Raw genomic sequence first — 15,001 nt, 5'->3', positions numbered from 1 at the left:
ATAGTCACAATACCATTCTTTCTCCATTCATGAAGCATCTTCTTTTCTTTCATTATCTTATTAAATAGCTTAGTTAGTCATAATGCACTTACCTCTCCCACACCTTTCCATGTTTCTATTGAAATCCCATTGGGTCGGAATGTCATCCCCTTCATCTTATTTTAGCCTCTCTATCACTTCAACAAGTCTAATTTTACTAAGGTACATGTTATTTTTAACATTATTAGTATTAGTAATCTCTCCTCCCTTAGTATCCTCTATATGTTGTTCATTTAATTATTTTTCAAAATAGTTTTTCCATCTTTGCTTGGTTTTCTCATCTTTTACCAAGACTCTTCGATCTTCCTCTTTAATTTACAAGCATATGTACAATATAAAATTCTCACATTTTCAGTTAACACAATAAAAAGTTATTAGCCTTCCTCTTTAATTTCCAGCAGTACAAGTTTTTTTCCTTTTCTGGATATAAATGCATTATATATCACAACTGAAATGTTGTGCCACTACAAGAGGGTCCTACATCTGGCAATCAGGGCGGGACCCTAAGAAGATGTTATAAATTTATGGTACATGATGCAATTACTGGACACTAGAAAGACAAAAATAAAATCGCTAGCATTTCTCTTAATAAGACACCAAAGAGACATTGCAGACTTTTGTCTTTCGACCAACTTGTCTTTATCGGCCAACATTCACCATATAGTCTGGTCGACAAATCATAAAGTTAAAGTAAACTAATCTTGACAATTTTCAATTCTAATATAGCCATTCCTCTTCATTCCTAACTACCTCTCCCTCACAAGGCCCCCATAGAGCACCAGCAACCAAGAAATGGTGTTAGTTAAGGTATCTCAACTACCTTTAGCTAGAAGAATGTCACTCAGTCCAAAGTTTAATTGTTCAAAATAGTCCATATATATGGAAAAATGACAGAATGGTGATTATAATTATCTGTCAATGTCCTTATAAGAAAACAAAAGTATGGAATACCTTGAGAAATGGGATAATGTAATAAGAAGACAATCGATAAAGAAAATTTCATTTGAAATAAATCATATGTAAGGAGAGAGTGAGCCTGCTCTCCTTTCTTAAGTGAAGAGGCAAGAAGCTCATCATGCCATACTCATCCACCTAGTATATGTCAAGATGCAAGAAGCTCACACTTGCAAGAAAACCAGCACATTGCAAGGAAAAGATTTCACTACCTACATCTTTAATATCTGACTTGAAGCATATTGTCACTGCAAAGGAACTGACAGAATTTTATTGATAACCAACCAGAATTTTATTCATAATGGGAAAATAGAATAATATATAATTACAAGCCGTTCCAGGCAGCACTTAACTGATAATTAGGTTGGCCCCTGCCACCTAACCCAAGCTTTTCCTACATATTTGTATACTGCTAAAATACAATTTCCCCTATATAAATATAATTGATGTCTTTCATTTTTTAGCGCAAGTGTCAGCTAGATTATTAGCATACCTTTGAGTCCAATAGGCTTGTAATTATATTCTATTCTTGTGATGATTAACAAAAAAAAAGCTTGCTCTATCATAACAATAGAAGAGAAAATGGATAGGATGTTAAATTTATTCATAACTCACCAGATCAAAAGTTTATCGACATCAATACACATTCCAGTAACTTGCAAAAGGGAAGAAAAGTGATTAAGAGGGGGTAAGGGAAGAGCTTTTGCCTTCGATTTCTTTCTTACCTACCAATAGCCATATATTGATTCAACTCTGATAGCAAAACCCGTGGCTCAGAATTAAACAAAAAAAAAAAAAAAACGTGCAAATGGTATAAGTAATAAAAATAGTGTTAGGATATAGAGAAATAATGTATGCGAGTGGAAAACTCAAATTTGCAATGGAGAGTTCAAGAGGGGCTCACTCTTCAATATCCCTTTTGTTTGTTACAATCTTCATTTAAGAGAGAATATTGACATGGGGTAATTCAAGCTGAATCATTGGAGAAAGAGATGCCATGCAAACCACTTGTAAACTTGGTTACATCCGTAATAAACTGATGCATAAGAAAAAAAAGAAACAAAATTTCAGATCTAACAATTATGAAATGCTGCCAATAAAAAAAAAACAAAACAAATCAAAAAGTATGTAGTGCAGTGAAGTAGGGATAGCAAAATGGGTGGGTTGGTTTGCGCTGGGTTGGATGCGGGTTGAAGAAGAATCCATCCACTAGCCACCTACAGTCATTTATGGCCCATGTGAATAGCATATAGGTGGGTTGTAACCCTACCTAATCCATCCTTTCTAACCCAGACAATGGAAGCAAGAAAGAGTGGATCAAGAACAAGGAGTCAAACAAGATAGAAAAGATTAAGGGAAGAGAGTAGGTTACATTGAAGCTTGTCATTGTTGGGAATGGCATGAATCAAATTGTATCAGTTCTTTCATTTCTTTCATTCTTGTAAACTAGAGTAGGTGGTAATCTATCCCCATTGACTGCAGTGACCAAAACCATTGATTCCCAAACATTTTATTGACTTGCAGAAATCTTGGAGGCATGATAGATGACGTCAATTACAGTAAAAGCCATTGGATATGATCATGATCATCTGTACAATGTGAATCCATGTAATACATGAATTTGAATTTATACATCACTTACAACTTCACTAAATCAGAAAATATGGCACACACACAAGACTCCACAGCTTCCCAAGTTTTCATATGTTTTGGACATTATAAGATACAAGACACCTGATCTATCTCTAGGTAAAATATGAAAGTTAAATAACAACTTTCCAAACAGAGGTATTTCTTTCAAGTTAAATAAGAATTATGATGAAGATGTCCTCAAAAGGGTAGGATTGTAAACATGTATGAACAACCAGCAATTCATGGTGATGGCTAACCATCACCCAACCTAACCCATCCATCTAAAATCAGCCCAAATCAGTTTCCAACCCATATACAACCCAGAAAATGAATGGGTGGATTTGGATAGGTTACAAGTGGGTGGGCTGGGTCAAAATTGTCACCCCTACAACAAAGTCAAGATTTACAGATTGAATAAGAATATGATGCCCTTAAAGAGATAAAAATGATGAAACTGCAATAGAGAAACTGATACAAACCTGTGAACCAAGTATACAGCATGTATATTGAAATTCTTGCTCCTCAAATGGTCCACAAAATTCCATAGCACTGGAACATGAGAAAAAAGTTCTATCTGGTCTAATATAGGGTTTAAAGAGAGCCATAACAATAAATAAATATATAATATGTTCCAACCCAAAAAAAAAAATTGGCAAGATATATTTATGACTCTTATTTCCTATCTAAAGAGCATATCTTATGAACAGTTTGATGCATCAAGGTGCAACTTGGACTTCCATGTTCCTCAAACTTACAAAACAATATGGAGATGAACTTAGTTGTACAAATGGGAAAGAAGGGGAATTGATTTGGCAATGGAACTAGAATTACTGTCTTTTAAAAATCTAAGATTATGGATTTTTTTTGGGTAAAAGCTGATGTTATGGAATGATACAAGACATCCATATGCCAAAAAAATCGTGACGACTTGGAAAATAAAAATATATTTAAGATGGATTATAGAGAAAATACGCCTCAGTATTCAGCAATAATTGACATAGGACTTTGGGAGGTCACGAAGAATACAATTATAGAAAAAGCTTCTTGCAATTAAGGCCTGAATATAAGCCCAAAATTATTTTTCTTCAGAAAGAGGGGGGAAAGGGGGGAAAATCAAACAAGAGTTAGCAGAAAGGAAATGGGTTGTCAATGATTTGAACTTTCCACTGTTTTACAATGGAGAACAATGTACCACTTGCCAACCTAACCTGAACTTTCAAGATTATTAAACTGTTGGGCAGAATTTGAATATGACCACATGTCAGACCTGGTAGGTTCCACATTTTGAAGATCAATTGAACCAATTTGCATCAAACTTTCCATGCCCATGCTGGACCTAGGGCGGTTTCAGGCCTAAGTCTGCCATGTGAGGTAAGGCCCAAGCTATGCTACACAGATACACCAAATGGGTGTGATGTCTGTTTCAGACACTTCAACGTTTCCATGTGAACTCCAAGTCTGACACTTTGGTCATGCCCTTGTCCTTGACATATTTTTGTTACATAAGGTCCAAGCCAACCACAGTGGCATGACCTAGCTCAGTGGACAGCCCCTATAAATTGCCAACAGATATCTGAACAAGAAAGAACATTTACGATGTTTTCTATCATTGAAGAACATTATGACCAGAAGATGGACTGCTTTTAATCTGAAACCAGTGTAAATGTGATGTTGCTTAAGGTGTTTAACTGAATAAAGAAAGAGTGTTGGTATAGAAATGTTTAGGGACTAAAAATGCAAACTGATACGTGTATAAATAATGCCTAAGCATCTAAAGAAATGACTGCATACAAACAAGAAAATGATCAGACAAAAATAAAAATAACAGTTGCAAGAGTGTAAAATAATACATCAGCATATATCACTTCCACTAGGTGATGATTGAACAAATGGACCACAATTCGTCACAATACCTGGACAGTCAAAACTACATAATCATCATCCAAGTAATTATCCAATTCATCCGCCAGCCAATCATCCAAATTTTCCTTCAGATGTCTCAAGACAGTTAACTAAGGCAAATCAAGTTGAACATATTCATTTAGACAATGAATAATACCCATCCAGTTACCATACAAGAGAATATGGTGTTTTGAATGGTATAAAAACACTGACTAAGATGGTTGAAGGAGACTGCCGAGTGATGATGGAATGGTTACCCTCAAGGGTTGGTGAAGAATCCAAAGCATCATTTAAATCCTTAAACAGCTTGTTTGGTGGACTCCAACATCAATAAATAGTATGGTTGATGCTTTCGCAAGGATAGGGGTCAAAAGTATTAGAAGTGATGTTGGAGACACCAGTAGACACCAGTCTGGGGGATACTATTTGAGTTGTATTGGTTGATACTTGGGTGTTTTTGTCAGACATGTGCAATTTCTATTTGACCCTAGAAGTCTATCTTTGATCTGCTTCACAACTTGGGATCTTTACCAGCAATAAAATGTTTTGATTTTTTTGGTGATAAAATAAATAAATACAATTAGATTAAGTGATAGTTACTAACAGAATATGTCTTGAGATCAAAATTGCTAAGGGTACCAAATCCCTCCATCAAATAAAAAAAGGAAAGAGAAGTTCATCGGAAAGAAAAAAAAAAGAAGAAGAAGAAATAAAATGAGGAACAGGATAATAAAACTAAATTAAAAGGATGTTCCACGTAATAAATGAGGCCACCATTTGGACCTAACCCACCCAAGCTCCTCCATAACATCATCCAGAGAAATGGGTTCCCTCACCTCTGGAAGAAAATAAGACTTCAGCTCCTTGCAATGCCATACGGACAAGAAGTGCAGTAAGAAAAAAAAAAAACAATTACTTCGGTAACAAACCACTTTGGCTCTTTCTATCGGGTACTTGATACTTTCTGCTGCCGGACCAGTTTCACAGTGTTGATACAAACTGTAATAAGTTGACTGGTTGAAAACGAAAACGCCAGAAGAAATAAAGTCGTCCAAATAAGGCATGAGCTGATGAGTAAAGATGGGGTAAAACAACGGAATCAAAACGGGAATAAGTTTATCACCTTCCCACCACCTGCAAGGCCGGTAACTAGCCGTGCGTAACCCATGGAAGAAACCCAATGTCCAAATATCTTTACCAAATCACAGTAAAGCCAAAACGAAATTGAAGATCCTGAATGAGCCAAAACCGCTACAATTGCACATGCAGGTGCAGTACACCAAACGCCGGCAATTAACAAATAAGATCAGGAAAGGAGAGTAAAGGCATGAGCAGTGGTAAGAGGTAAACAATCTAAGTCATTTGAAGCACACAAATTCTAACCACCACCCGATCACTCATTCTTAAACAGATTTTATATAATGTAATTGGCTCTTGGACGGAACAGTAAATAAAAAAAATGCACTGAACTAATCAAGAGCTAAAAGCAATAATAGTTCGCAAGGTTTGAAATGCATGCGCTATGTGCAAAGGATTTTAACAACAAAAGGAGATATTCTTTAATTCTTAGCTAGGCTACCAAGTACCAACTGCTTCTGTGGAATTATCATATAGAGCTAAACAATAATCAGAACGCTAAGTAGTCATTAATTTGTTAAGAATGGAAAAGAACACGAAGGCTGCATTTATTCCGATGCAGAAGGGACCAAAAGCAATGTTTTCGGTTTTCTCTGAAAAAGGGGCGAAAATGTGGCTAAAATATTTCGGTCTGGAACTATTTTTTTTTTCCGGCCCTTCTACGCTGAAACAAGCAGATCAAATGAATCGCAACTGAGAAAGGGAAAATGATTGAAAAGTGTAGTGAGAGTGAGTGGAGTCTCACCGACCAAAATCAGTGGGGACAATTATACTGCACCCCACGTCCCCACCCCGCTGGCCCGCTGGCCGCTGCTGCTTAGGAGAAATTAGGATGGATGGATTGGGAGCACTGGACCACTGAACCAAGATGTTGTGCCTGCTGCCATCGGACCGGACTGGCCCATTAAATACGTTTGCTTGTACTCTATGTCCTGATGAGTAATGAGTACGGATTTGTCAGCAACAATAACACTTGTTTTTTTTTTTTTCTCTTTTTGACAAGTAAAATACTTTTGTTGATGTTGATGAAGCGCGCTCCTATTTTTAGGTGAGGCAAGGCGAGGCAGCCCCTCGAGGGCGTTTTGGACCTTTTGGTAATAGCGTTTCCATGCGCATTGACCTGAATACCCAAAGTAAGTTAAGTTGGGTGGGTGCCGGCTTGGAATTCATGTCAATTTACAGATGGGCATTGGTATAGAAATGGAGTTTTTGACTTTTTAAATGTTTATAACTCTGTATTGGGCATGTCCATACTTTTCTTTTTTTTTTTTTTTTTTTACTCAGTGGAGGTCTAGGTCTCATTCTTGAGTGACGGTTAGATAGACCCCCAAATTTTGTTTTGCGACAAACCCCGTACTCTTGCATTTTACTCTTTTGCCCCCTAGTTATCATTTCATCATTTCACTACATAGAACATTCCCATCGAGTCGGGATTCAGTGAACTTGGGTTCACAAAGCGCATGAACCCTCCAATAGGAGGCGTGCACGTCGCCCCTTCAAGTCACCTCTAAATGCAATTTCTCTCTCTTGTCAAACCGGTTCAATCGGGCGGAAAAAAAGCAAAACCAATCGAGTCTCCTCCATTCCCATTTCGTTTGAATTCCCTCTCTCTCCCCCAGTTTCACCCGAGCCCTAGTTCAAGAACACAAGGACATTGGCAGCGTCCTCACTGATTCACCGACCTCTGACGGTGAAACATTCAACCGGCAGCAAGCAAAAACCCTCTAGTAAGCATCTTCTCCTTCTTCGGTTGATCTAGAACCCTGTGTTTAATCTCAAATGTTATCTTCTTCCTCTCTACAGGTCATCGGCAGCATCTTCATTGTTTCACCGACCTCCGACGGCTTGTATTCAACCGGCGATAAGAAAATAACCACCGGTAAGCATGGTTTAAAGTATCGATATGATATTGTCTCATATCGGGCGTATCGTATCTTTTAAAAAAGATACGCCTTGAAAATAGGTGTTTCGAAACCCCACCTTTTTTAATAAAAAAAAAACTATTTTTAGCTTCCTTAAAAACCAAATTTGGAAAAAAAAAAACTAAAAAAAAGGTGTTCGGGTGTTTCTAAGTACCGATACGATACTGTGATACACGTATCGTATCAATACTTTAAACCATGCCGATAAGCTTCTTCTCCTTCTCCAGTTGACCTGGAATCCTATTATTAATCTCAAATGTTATTTTCTTCTTCTCTATAGGTCACCAGTAGTGTCCTCACTATTTCACCGACCTCCGGTAAGTTGCTTCTCCTTCTCCTTTTCTTGAAACCATTGTAGGCTTGTAGTCGTTGCCCCCTCCACAGATAGTGTTTAGGGTTAGGGTTTGATGAGGGCAAATTTGGCCCTCCAGTGAAATTGCGACATGTGGCACCTTGTGACAACTAGGCAAGCACCCAGGCAACAACTTACCAAGTTGGTGTCCCCTCGGGCACCGGTCTGGCTAGCCTGGCGTGACCTGCGCGCGACCTGGCGCGGCATGCGTGCGACCTGGCGCGGCATGCGCGCGACCTGGCGCGGCCTACGCGACCTGGTCGGATCAGCCTGCCACAGGCGCCGACCTAGCAACTTGGCCCGGACACAGGCACCGACCTGGCAATCTGGCCCGGACATAGGCGCCAACCTGACAACCTAACCCGGACACAAGCGTCGGCCTAGCAACCTGGCCCAGACACCGACCCGCCGACTGACACAGGCGCCGACCTGACAACCTGGACCGGACACAGGCGCCGACCTGACAACCTGGCCCGGACACAGGCGCCGACCTGACAACCTGGCCCGGACACAGGTGCCGACCTTGCAACCAGGCCCGAGCACCGACTCGCCGACAGACACAGGCGCCGGCCTGGCAACTTGGCCCGGACACCGACCCGCCGACTAACATAGGCGCCGACATGACAACCTGGCCCAGGCGCCAACCTGGCCGCCTGGCACAAGCGCCAGCCTGACAACCTCGAGGAGTTCATCACCGTACCCCGGTTCTGACGGGATATGACGTCTTACCGTTTGATGGCTTTTCACCCACCTAACCCGCGAGGGCACCACTATATAAGGACTCCGACCCCCAAAGCCAAAGGGGAGGAAAAAGGATGGTAACCCCCACTCTCTAGCTCTCTCATTTCTCTCCAAGCCCTCTGTAATCAGAATGCTAACTTAGGCATTGGAGAGTCCCCGCCAGGAAAATACCCCCGGGTCCTCTGATTCAGTTCTCGCAGGTCCCTTAGCTCCCGCCGTCTACAAAGGAGAGAAAATCACCTCACGCGGAGGGTAGTCGGGTTGCGCTACACCAAGGAGCTCCACCATCCTCTGAGTTGCAGACCGCCTAGGAGCAAGTCAAGTGACGAGTTTGCCATCAGGCAGTTCGCCATCAAGCAGTTCGCCATCAAGCAGTTCGCCACCAGGCAGTTCACCACCAGGCAGCTCACCACCAGGCAGTTCGCCACCAGGGAGCACCACCAGGCAGTTCTCCATCAGGCAGTTTGCCACCAGGGAGTTCGCCACTAGGCAGTTCGCCCCCAGGCAGTTCGCCACCAGGCAGCTCGCCACCAGTCAGTTCGCCACCAGGCAGATCGCCACCAGGCAGTTCGCCACCAGGGAGTTTGCCACCAGGCAGTTGGCCACCAGGCAGTTTGCCCCCAGGCAGTTCACCACCAGGGAGTTCGCCACCAGGCAGTTCACCCCCAGGCAGTTCGCCACCAGGGAGTTCGCCACCAAGCAGTTCGCCCCCAGGCAGTTCACCACCAGGGAGCACCACCAGGCAGTTCGCCACCTGGCAGTTCGTCACCAAGTAGCTCTCCACCAGGGAGCTCGCCACTGGGTAGTTCGCCACCAAGCAGTTCTCCCCCAGGGAGTTCGCCACCAAGTAGCTCATCACCAAGGCACGTCACCACCGGGTCAAACAACGAGGTACTTAGCCAAAAAAATTATACATCACAAAAAATGGTACGTGACCAAAAACAGTTACATCAATTGGCGCCGTCTGTGGGATCACGCTACGAAAAGCTAAGTTCTCATCCTACAAAAGCTAAGTTCTCATCTTACCAAAGCTAAGTCCTCACTTTTTTGAAGCTATCACTTTATAGTTTACATTTTTTATGAACTCAAAAACTATGCAGGGAGCTAACAGACTAAGTAGCTCTACCAACCTTACTTTCAATTCAGATAATGCCTCATCAGTCCTCTCCGCAAGGTCCCCCCTACAAAGATGACATCTTGGTGGCTTCCGCGAGAGTTGACGGCCAACAGACTACATAGGCGCCCTTACCGGTCGAGCCTTCCAAGGCTCCCGTGTGAGTTGGCGACCTAAAGTTAGTTGTGTTGCCCCCGAACGTCGAGCTCCTAGTAGCTTCTTGTAGGAGTGGGTGACCGACATTACGAAGCTGATGCAGCACAATCATAGCTCGACACCTCACAGGCAAAGCCTACGAGCCACATTACTGCTTAAGACCCGGTCGCCTCTCCAGCACGGGCAAAGTCAAAAAAGAGTAGACTACGAGTCACTCCCAAAAGCCTACGGGCCACATTACTGCTTAAGACCCGGTCGCCTCTCCGACACAGGCAAAAGTCAAAAAAGAGTAGACTACGAGTCACTCCCAAAAGCCTACGGGCCACATTACTGCTTAAGACCCGGTCGCCTCTCTGGCACGGGCAAAAGTCAAAAAAGAGTAGACTATGAGTCACTCCCAAAAGCCTACGGGCCACATTACTGCTTAAGACCCGGTCGCCTCTCCAGCACGGGAAAGTCAAAAAAGAGTAGACTACGAGTCACTCCCAAAGCCTACGGGCCACATTACTGCTTAAAGCCCGGTCGCCTCTCCGGCACGAGCAAAAGTCAAAGAAGAGTAGACTACGAGTCACTCCCAAAGCCTGCGGGCCACACTATTGCTAAATATCCAGTCGCTTCCTCAACAGGAACAAAATCAGCAAAAGTGAACTATAAGTTGCCCCAGAGCCTAAGGGCTACACTACTGAACTGGCGGAGACCCCCTCGTCTTACTGGCAGCTCGCCACATACAGGCAGCTCCCAAAGCCTAAGGAATTGGATCAAAACTTACTAGCTCGTTGACTTACGGGCCAAAAGAAATCTACTCCCTTCGCTGAGTTACTCTCAGCTCGGGAGTGGGGGGCAATTGATGAGGGCAGATTTGGCCCTCCAATGAAATTGCGACACGTGGCACCTCGTGACAACTAGGCAAGCACCCAGGCAACAACTTACCAAGTTGGTGTCCCCCCCGGGCACCAGTCTGGCTGGCCTGGCGCGACCTGCACGCGGCCTACGGGCGGCCTGCACGCGGCCCGCGCGGCCTGCGCGTGACGTGGTCGGATCAGCCTGCCACAGGCGCCGACCTGGCAACCTGGCCCGGACACAGGCGCCGACCTGGCAATCTGGCCCGAACATAGGCGCCAACCTGACAACCTGGCCCGGACACAAGCGTCGGCCTAGCAACCTGGCCCGGAAACCGACCCACCGACTGACACAGGCGCCGACCTGACAACCTGGCCCGGACACAGGCGCCGACCTTGCAACCAGGCCCGAACACCGACCCGCCGACAGACACAGGTGTCGGCCTGGCAACTTGGCCCGGACACCGACCCACCGACTGACACAGGCGCCGACTTGACAACCTGGCCCAGGCGCCAACCTGGCCGCCTGGCACAAGCGCCAGCCTGACAACCTCGAGGAGTTCATCACCGTACCCCGGTTCTGACGGGATATGACGTCTTACCGTTTGATGGCTTTTCACCCACCTAACCCGCGAGGGCACCACTATATAAGGACTCCGACCCCCAAAGCCAAAGGGGAGGAAAAAGGATAGTAACCCCCACTCTCTAGCTCTCTCATTTCTCTCCAAGCCCTCTGTAATCAGAATGCTAACTTAGGCATCGGAGAGTCCCCGCCGGGAAAATACCCCCGGGTCCTCTGATTCAGTTCTCGCAGGTCCCTCAGTTTCCGCCGTCTACAAAGGAGAGAAAATCACCTCACGCGGAGGGTAGTCGGGTTGCGCTGCACCAAGGAGCTCCACCATCCTCTGAGTTGCAGACCGCCTAGGAGCAAGTCAAGTGACGAGTTCGCCATCAGGCAGTTCGCCATCAAGCAGTTTGCCACCAGGGAGTTCACCACCAGGCAGCTCACCACCAGGCAGTTCGCCACCAGGCAGCTCACCACCAGGCAGTTCGCCACCAGGCAGCTCGCCACCAGGCAGTTCGCCACCAGGGAGCACCACCAGGCAGTTCGCCATCAGGCAATTCGCCATTAGGCAGTTCGCCACCAGGGAGTTCGCCACTAGGCAGTTCGCCCCCAGGCAGTTCGCCACCAGGCAGCTCGCCACCAGTCAATTCGCCACCAGGCAGATCGCCACTAGGCAGTTCGCCATCAGGCAGTTCGCCACTAGGAAGTTCACCACCAGGCAGTTCGCCACCAGGCAGTTCGCCCCCAGGCAGTTCGCCACTAGGGAGTTCGCCACCATGCAGTTCACCCCCAGGCAGTTTGCTACCAGGGAGTTCGCCCCTAGGCAGTTCACCACTAGGGAGCACCACCAGGCAGTTCGCCACCCGGCAGTTCGTCACCAAGTAGCTCTCCACCAGGGAGCTCGCCACTGGGTAGTTCGCCACCAAGCAGTTCTCCCCCAGGGAGTTCGCCACCAAGTAGCTCATCACCAAGGCACGTCACCACCGAGTCAAACAACGAGGTACTTAGCCAAAAAATTTATACATCACAAAAAATGGTACGTGACCAAAAACAGTTACATCAGGGTCCTTTGGAGTTGGGCAGAAATTTGATATTGCAAAACCCAAACACAAGAAAATTGGATTGACTTGATTCATTTCTTTGGCCATCTGGGTAGCTTCTATGGGTGTCATACTGGAAAAAAGAGCAATTTCTTACTTTCTTTGCACTAGAAAACCAGTTGGTTGGTTGTTAAAAAGAAGTATCATGGCCTAGGACTAGAGTATATCCTCAGTCAAGTGTGGTCTAACACTAGTGACGGGGATATCTTCTGGAGATAGACCTAGGATTTGAATACCATCTTGACATGATTCAAGATGTGGTCCCTAGGGTCATAACAAAATGGATCATGGCCTGCAATATCAAACAATCCCTTCAAGCTCTAGTACACTAGCACATTTGTGTGGGGTTAGTTTCCACAAAACGAGTAATGGCCTGCAATATCAGGATAGAATTGGACCCCCTGCAATTATTACAAATAATAATCAATTCAAGTGAAAGTAATATGAAATTATCAACAAATTGGACCCCCTAAATTTATCACAAATACTAGTCAATTCAGGACAAAACAACAAAGTAATATGAATTTACCAACAAGGTGGTAAGGAGAGGGGGAGCAGAGCTTATAAAGCAGGAAGTTGATTAACAACATCCAAATGATTGGCAGGTGAAAAAGAATGACAATAAACAAAGCTTAATCCACGTGAATGTGCATGGATGTGTTACTAGGATTTAGACTAATATGAGAGAACCACGTGAATGTGCATCCAAAAGACTATTGTTTATCTTTTTAAACAAGTGCAATGCTGCAAATGCATCATTAGGTGTGTTGGTACTTAGTTCCCTATTCATGCCTAATTTAAACAAGTTTATTATCCTATAAATTGTTTAGGTGTTTTTTGATACAAGGAATGAATTTTGGGTCAACTTGTGATCAATCATTCCATAGAGAATTAAAATACAGTCCAATGCTTAGTGATTAAAGGACTTGTAGAATTCGGGTATTAAAGACATATCAAAATAGGCATAGATTGTTTTACACTTGTCTTGTAAAAGTTGTAAGTGTTATAAAAAATTCACATGTTTTATGTTTGTGGCAATATTGATGTTTGAATAATGCTTTGACTTATAGGTTGCATCCATGTAGGCGAACAAACCAAATAGGAAGCATTGTGATTATTTTGCATGGGCAATTCCTAAAAGTTTTGAAGATGACACTACTTTATCCATGAATAACCAAGAAGATCTAGAAACCCAAATTGATGAGCTTGACAAATTGGTGGTTGACATGGATATTCATTTGAGGATAATGGAGTCGTTGCTATATTCCCACAAATTTCATATTGAGGGGATTAATACCATGCATTTCACAATCATGTATATGTATAAGTAGTCCTTATGTGATGTATTTGGATCATTGTTCATCTAAACTTATAACATTAGACCCAATGCTTAATTGCTAATTGGATGTGCTTATTTGGACCCTTGTTTATCTAAACTTTAAACTTTAGACCTGATGCTTAATTTATTATTTATTTATTTTTTGATAGAAGATGCTTAATATCTTATTGGATGTGCTTATTAGGTGGGCATTCACCTAATACTGAAGCTATTCTTGATGATACCATCATATGAATTCCAGATATTGAAATACTAAAGCTATTCTTTATTGACAGAACCTTGAAATATTCCTGGTCAATATTTGGCATGACATAGGTTATGTTTAGCTTCCCATAGAAGCTCAAAGATGTTTCAACAAATTGACCCTCTTGGATTGGCATAAGCCGAAAGTTGGAGTGGGTTTTGAGTCTTTGCCTTGTTATGCATCTTTCATCATGACAGCTATTTTAAATATCCTTAAATTATTTAACAAATCTATTAGCTTGGGATTTCTTGAAAATCCCTCTTTCACAAGTTTGGTGGATCAATTATTTGTTATAGTTCATTTAGTACATCCATTAAGGTTGATTGATCACAGGTGTATTTTACGTTTTACTATACTAATCTCCACTTATATTCTGCCTAACTGTGCTTACCTTTTAGCACAATGATGCCAAAGTGTTAACTAGAACCTATAGTTAAGTGAAACAGATGTGAAATGGCAATTTTGTATGTAAGGACAATTAGTTGAGTGGTGAGGAAAAATGATGCTAAGCAAACATGAAGATAATAGCCACTTGGTGATAGTCCATTATAACTTATCTAAGCCCATGGCTTAAGATTATTTATTTAGGTTTTAACTTGAACTTGCAGGCTTGAGTATTATTGGAGTATTAAAATTCTAAAACTATCATCACCAACAATAAAATCTTGTTCATGATTTTATTGATTTGACATTACACCTTACTTTTTACTACCTACATCTTTAAATATCCATGTGTAAAACATCAAGGATCTAAACAAATTCAAATTGGCTTATTTGATTCTCTTCGAATTTTGTGAATGATAGACTAGGTGCTTAAACATACCCATATCTATCTAGTATGAACTATACCAGTCCAGTTTATGATAATGATATATGTAACCAGGTCTATATGCTTATTTTTCCATTTGAACTATGTCTACCCTGTCCTTCAATGAATTTGTTTCACTTCAACGTAATAAGCACTA

The 15,001-nt window shown here is 42.8% G+C and overlaps 1 pseudogene; it reads right to left on the bottom strand.

Moving 5' to 3' along the window:
* Positions 1 to 1,038: 1,038 nt before the first annotated feature.
* On the bottom strand, positions 1,039 to 5,695 carry LOC148790549 (GPN-loop GTPase 3-like; annotated as a pseudogene).
* Between the last annotated feature and the right edge of the window lie 9,306 nt (positions 5,696 to 15,001).

The sequence above is a fragment of the Nelumbo nucifera genome, chromosome 6 (genome assembly GCF_055504915.1).
Source record: "Nelumbo nucifera cultivar China Antique chromosome 6, China Antique-T2T, whole genome shotgun sequence".
Lineage (NCBI taxonomy): Eukaryota > Viridiplantae > Streptophyta > Magnoliopsida > Proteales > Nelumbonaceae > Nelumbo > Nelumbo nucifera.
The sequence above is the reverse complement of the archived record's forward strand: the minus strand, read 5'-3'. Positions and strand labels throughout refer to the sequence as shown.